We start from the raw sequence: 7,498 nt of genomic DNA, 5'->3' as shown, positions 1-7,498 counted from the left end.
ACTAAAGAACAAACAGCTAAATCACAGAACTCAAAGGCTGTGATCAGAAAGTACTTTTTTTCACCCACTTTCCTTTCAATTTATTCAGCAGTCTGAGCTTTTCTTTTTGACCTTACAATAAAGCACAGGTAGCCCCATGACTGCTCTCAGATTTCAATAAGAAAAAGTACTAGAATCACTATGGGTTTCAAAGCTTCAAATGTTAAGTCTCAGGTAATAATCAAAGCATCCAACTCCATTCAAAATTAGAGCTATTCTTGGTTCCCCAGGTGGAGCCTACAGTTGTCAATGAAAAGAGTCAAACTCTGTAAAATATTTGAAGAGATTTATTCTGAGCCAAATATGAGGACCATTACCTGTGACATAGCCCCAGGAGATCTTAAGAACATGTGCCCAAGGTGCTCAGGCTATAACTTGGTTTAAACATTTTAGGGAGACATAAGACATCAATAAATACATGTAAAACGTACATTGGTTCTGCCCAGAGAGGTGGGACAACTTGAAGTGGGAGTGTTGGGGAGCTTCCAGGTCATAGGTGGATTCAGATATTTTCTGATTGACAGTTGGTTGAGTTATTATCTGAAGACCTGGAATTAATAGAAAGGAATGCTTCAGAGCTCCTACCAGACCTAAAAAGGTGCCAGACTCTTAATTATCTCCTGGATCAGGGAAAAGACCTGGAAAGAGAAAGAGATTCTCTACAGAACGTATAGTTTCCCTACAAGAACAACTTTTTAGGGACATTTCAAAATATGTCAAAGAAATATACTTTGGGATAAAATACTTCCATTTCTTTCAGGGCCTGCTGTCTGTCATGTGATGCTATCTAGAGTTAGGTTGGGATTTGGTGTCTTGTTGCTGTTTTGTCAGTCTAAATGTCTGTTTTGTCCGTCTAAAGATCTCTGTTTTATTGTTAATGTTGGTGAGTTGTGCCTGAATTCCTAAGGGAGGAGGGTATAATGAGTCATGTCGAACCCCTACTTCCCATCATGGCCTGAACTAGCTTTTCAGGTTAACTTTTGAATGGCCTTTCCTGATAGAGGAGTCCATCAGTCAGTTGAGGGGCTTAGAATTTTATTTTTGTTTTACATAGGCCTGTTGTAGGTAAAAGGCCAATAAAGAAGGCAGGGTACATTTTTATTTTTTTTTCTGTCTTGCACTTCCCCTTAAACCTTCACTCCTGCACCAACATCTTGCTAACTGAGGTTTTGAACCTTTCCTCCAGTGTCAGAGGAGGGAAGAGGGATGAGGTGGGGGCAGGAAGGTTTTATTAAATACTTAGCCACTACCATCTTAAGTTGCCTTGTGTGTTTTAAGGGCTGGCAAATGTTGAAAGTTCGCACTTTCTCTTCTGGGAATTTTTTGTATATTTTTTGGAATGTCCCATTCCAGGTGCTCTCTGATGTGCAGTGCCACTGAGTAGGGTGAAGGCATGGCATTTCAGTGGTTGCTCACTTTTCCTGCTGCAAGGTATCTGGTGCTTCATCTCTAACTTCACCTGAGGCTCCCTTGCCCTCTGTAGACCTGCATTCACAGTATCTTATAAAGCATCTATGTCAAATCTCTCTCTTGGCCATATATGATTTACAGGAAACACTCAGGCATCCTTGACCCCCACAATATCTGGAGCCATGGGACAACCCCAGTAGCAGAGCTTCATTCTACCTCTATGCAGCTAGCCGCTCCTGTTTTCTGTACTTCTCTGGGACACCCTAACCGTGGGCCATTGCTCAGCCTCTCAGAGTAATTGGTTAGAAATCCTCTGCCTTGACTTAAGATGAAGAAGCAATCATGGGTTTGTTAAAAAAATCCTCTTTACAAATCTTTCCTCACCCTCTACTCTCTTTACTATTTATATTCCCAGTGAGAGGGTTTTTTAGTCAAGGGTTTTTTAGTCAAAGGGTTTTTAGTAAAAGGGATTTTTAGTCAAGAAGCCCACTCACAGATATTTCCTTTGAAAATTTTCATTTTGGTCTTGCATCTCACTTTAGAATTTCATAACCCATTACATTCTAATGTTTCAATTAAATTTTCACTTTGGTATCTGGCCTTAATAGTGTTTTGTTTTGTTTTTTTTTTAATAATGATCCTTAGCCAAGGGACATTTAAATTATGTACAGAGAAAATATTTCCATCTTTAAAACGATAGTAACATTACAAATATTTGGCACCTGATATAAATCAGCTCTCCATATTCTCTAAAATGTTACAGAATGGAGCACTAATAAACTAAAATAATTAGTTTCTCTTTGTAGTGGCTAGTGCCATTGTTGGTCTGGCACCCTAGTCACCCTCCTTTGAAAAACAGTTCCACATCTTGACAGTAGGTGGAATCATGTGACCCAGGATGTACCACTCAGAGAAAGCTTTAGTCCTGGACACAGGAATAGGTGCAAGAATAGGTCTATCCTTCCGGGTGAGTCAATTCATATTCTTCACTATGATTTTTCTGCTAGAGATGATAAAATGCTATCTTTTCTCCCTGATTATGAAGCTGAAAGCATGAGACCCTAGAACTTCCACGGTTATGTCCCTGACACCCAGAAAGAAGCACTATTAGAGGTGAAGAGTCTCTGAAACCCCTAAGGCTGTCCTAGTGCCTCATATCTTCCTTTATGTGGTCAACTCCAGCATCTCTTCTAGGAATCTTATTTTTCACTTGAGTTAGTTTAAAAGTAGTTTCTATCATTTTCAATCAAACATGAATGGGCTCTTGATTTTTTAATTCTCAAAAGGTATATCGTACCTAACATCATAAAATGTTTTAAACCCAAATAAAGAAAAGTAAGCCTAACTTTAATAGCAACTATATATAGCATTGATATTAAAATTAGCTGTAATCCTTCTAAAGACATGAACAAAGAATAAAAGAAGACATTCTACTATTTAAAATTCAAGGGAATAAATTGACAGTAGCAATAAAGAAAGCATATCTTTTCAATTCCCTGATTTTGTGACAACCAAGTGTTTTAACTCTTGGTTCTTTTAGATGCTTTGGTGGGACTATAGACAAATATAGCAAGTTCAAAATAGACTAATTAATGGTTAATGAGGACATTGTTTTGTTCAAGTACAGAATACACATAGTCGGAAGATGAAAATGTAAATTTCTTTTCTCGACAAAAGCAAAACATAAGAGAATATATAGAAAGCACTAATTTTTAAAGAATACTTAAAGTGGGAGGAAAATTAACACATCATACATGGCTTACCTAGATCCAAACATTCCAAAATATACACGTTTGCTTTTATCTATTTATCACCTCATTGAAAAGTGACTGTAAGTAGCAAGAGGGCATTTGGGACGCCCACCTTCCGACAATTTGAATACCCCATTCAAAGAGTCTCCAAAATACATGAGACGTCTTGTGCTCATATCATCTTATCATCTCCATTATTATTTACTTTCAGTTTTAGATACTTTTTATAGAAAGCATAAAGGTGAGGCCAGGCGCGGTGGCCCATGCCTGTAATCCCAGCAGTTTGGGAGGCCGAGGCCGGCGGACCACGAGGTCAGGAGATCGAGATCATCCTGGCTAACATGGTGAAACCCTGTCTCTACTAAAACTACAAAAAATTAGCCGGGCGTGGTGGCGGGCGCCTGTAGTCCCAGCTACTCCGAGAATGGCATGAACCCGGGGGCCGGAGCTTGCAGTGAGCGGAGATCACGCCGCTGCACTCCAGCCTGGGTGACAGAGTGAGACTCCGTCTCAATAACAACAAAAAAAGAAAGCAGAAAGGTGAAATCGATTTATGATCTGTGCAGCAAACCACCATGGCACACATTTACCTATATAACAAACCTGCCCATCCTGCACATGTACCCCTGAACTTAAAACGTGAAGAAAAAAACAGAATTTAGAAACATTTGTCACATAGGTAACATAGTTTCATATTTAAATAGCAAGCTGACCTGAATTATATTCTTCATTTTGTTACTGAATGCAATTTAGAGTATGAGCATGTAAACAGGTTCATGTAGAGTAAAGAAAGTCTTTTGAATGAGTAACTTATCTTCGATCTGGGGTTTCAATGACATTTTAACTATGTTAATAAATTCATTTACTCACTTGCTATCACATTTTTTTAAATTAACATGTGTATAATAATAGGAAATTTTCCTCATCTTAAAAGTCTTATGATCAAATAGAGGCAATAACCAGGCAAATTCAGAACACACATTAAAATGTCATTATAGTTCTAATGGAAGTGTGTGTGAGAGTGTGTGTGTACGCATGCATGCACTTATGTGCTTGTCCATGTAAGATGTAATCTAATTAAAGAGGACTTAAATTTACATATGTATGTAAATTCCACAGAAATGGAATTGGGAAACAATAAGAAAATTTCACAGAAGAAATAATATTGGATTTCAGAATTGAATAATCAGCTGGAGTTTCCCAGGTAGCCAAGTGAGTATGAGGCATTCTAAGCAAAGGGAATATAAGGTACAAAAGCATGAAGATGTGAGAAAGCATGATGAAGTTAGTAACCAGGTAATTTAGTATGACTAAATCCTAAGGTGAATGTTAAACGGTAAAAGAATAGTCAATTAATAGCTATACTATGAAGTACAACGTTTGGATTTTTCTCCTGTAGCTGACTGTGAGAAGTGCATTTAAAGTCTTCTGGGTTAGTATATAATATAATCTAATTTTCAGTGTTAAAAATTAATACTGGTGCATAAGTGACTTTAGTCACCATCCTACTTTTTAGGGGTCTATATAACTACTGTATTTATATAGTTAAAGAACATAGGTGCTGGATTCAGATTGAAAGGGAGATAATTAAATATAATAAGTATTAAATACAGGCTGGGTGGAAGACGGTTGCCAGCTGGAGCACTTGAAATCTATCTGAACTTCATAAAGCACATAAGTCTTCTTAATAGGGACCCCATGTTTCATAATGCATTAATTTTAAAAATTATATTTTAATGTTATTTATAGTCTTGAAATACTAAATTTTCCAAATATACAGCTAAAATGAAAAAGATTATTAGACACACATTTTAAATGAGTTTATTTTTAAAAGTAAGAAAATAGCTTGCCAAAATTGTATCATTGTAAAGTGGCTTTTCTTGTTAAATAGAGGGAAAGGCCGTAAATCAAATATAATGATTTATATTTTAACTTATAGTTTCTCTTTGTAAAGTAGATCATTCAGAATAGAAATAACTTTGAACGACTCTATTGTCAAACACATATTCATTACCTTTCCTATGATTTTCATAATCCATATAGTTATCCCAGACAATTGCCAGAGCTATGTGTAGTTAAACAGTGTTTTGCTTCCTCTTAGCTTGAATTCTCCATCATTTTGATTGTCAAGTAATGTTGAACCAGTGAATTTGGAACATCAAAGTCTGATCTAGGATAACCTTTGGATACTGTGGTCAATCATGACTTTATGGTCTCTTTTACAGACATGAGAAAAAATTGCGGTAAAAGAGTATTTGTACAAATTATTCAAACCATAGTAAAATTTAATCTCATGGCAATAGAAAATAATAGCTAACAGTCTGTTCTTCATAAAGGTCCTCAGTTTCTGCATTCATAGAACTATAAAACGTTTTCTTTAAAAAAAAGATAGCACGACTACTTTTTTAAAGGCCATTTTTTGTTTGTTCGTTTGTTTGTTTTGTCGTTGTTGTTGTTTTTTGAGAGGGTGCCTTGCTCTGTCACCCAGGTTGGAGTGCAGTGGCACCATCTAGGCCCACTGCAACCTCTGCCACCAGAGTTCAAGCAATTCTCCTGCCTCAGCCTCCCGAGTAGCTGGGACTACAGGTGTGCACCACCACGCCTGGCTAATTTTTAAATTTTTAATAGAGACAGAGTTTCACCATGTTGGCCAGACTGATCTCGAACTCCTGACCTCAGGTGATCCCTCAGCCTCCCAAAGTGCTGCAATTACAGGCGTGAGCCACCGCACCCCGCCTTGAGGCCACATTCTCAAAGGTATGCAAATATATGCGGCTTGTATGAAAATCACCATGTAATGTACCTATTTGGTTATATTGAATATTAAAGGTTAAGGGGTTAAGTAGAAGGCCAGAAAGAAGGTGAGTTGACCACGTCTTCCAGGACTTTGAACCACATTTTTGGCATTTAAAACAAAAACAAAAGTATTATCCATTGCTATAGTACTTGGGTACTGATGTGTTTTATGCACAAGGGTCATATATTTGTATTTGTCTCTATCTTAATGGATTAAGGTTGAGTCCCATAGCACTATAATATTTGTATTTACAAATAGAAACCACATTTATTCTGAATGCATTTGTAACTAAGTGTACAATTCACAGCTTTATCGCTTGTTTTATGAGTCCATTTGGCTTGGGACAGAAAAAAAATAATCAAGTCTGTATATTTCAGGGCCTGGTCTTTATTTATGCAGAAACTGCTTATTTATTAACATTAAGCATCTCCCATTTGGTCTCAAAGAGACATATAGTTATATGGAAACAGAGCAGCTTTCAGTTGATGATTGCACAACTACAGATGCTTTTTACCAACACCGTCACAGCTGAGGAGGTCCAACCAAATGAAAAACAGTACTGATGAAGTGAGAAACAGAAAAGCGGTACCATGCAAATGTTATTACATAATAAAATGCAGGCCAGCACACATTTTTTAAACTCTCTTTATTAAATTTATGTGAATCAAGAGGAAAGGGTGAAAAGTATATTTGCTGATGATAAAAAATATTCTCTGTATAATTTCAGTCATCTCATTTAAAACATAGTCTTTAGGAGTTTCTAGTTTTCCCAATATCCTTTTCAGCTCACCATTGTCTACTCCAAAGTTAAGCTTTTTAGATTAAATAAAAAATAGAATTTGCAGGTAGTATGTTCCTGAATAGGCAGCGTTCAACATCAAGTGATATAACAAAATACCTAAATGAAAATTGGAAGACTGTCCTCACTAATCCTAGTCTTAAAATATTTTCAGATGATTCATCTTAACCTGTTTTGACAGCCATGTTAGTGTGTGTGTCTCTCCTGCCCCACCGGGAACGATGCCAGCCTTGCAATGCATGAAATCACGGGATGTGTTATGATGCTATCCCTGAAAGATTTCCAACCTAAGTTATACTCACAGCATTATACTACAGGGAGGCTAGCACCCTGATGGATTCTTAAAATACATGCAGATGTGTTTTTTCTGAATACACAGTGCTAGAAATATTGCTTATCCTTTGTAATGTACTAATATAGAGGTGGATACAAATATTAGACTAATTTTAAAACATACAAAAGTGAATTAAGCATAGTGATTTTTTGCTACCAAAAGTTTTTTCCTCCATTCTTTGTATATATACATATGTGAGTGTATTTGTGTATACACATATATACAAATACATACATATCCACATACATAAAGTTGTGTCATCTATTTAATGGTTCTGGTTAAAGTAATCATCTTTAAGTATACTTCCTAGTATTCAATTTTCATTTTCACTATCACTCATTGAGCATTTATTATTTGCCAGTAAACTG

This window comes from Theropithecus gelada, chromosome 4 (assembly GCF_003255815.1).
Source record: "Theropithecus gelada isolate Dixy chromosome 4, Tgel_1.0, whole genome shotgun sequence".
NCBI classification, from domain to species: domain Eukaryota; kingdom Metazoa; phylum Chordata; class Mammalia; order Primates; family Cercopithecidae; genus Theropithecus; species Theropithecus gelada.
Note: the sequence above shows the minus strand (reverse complement) of the source record.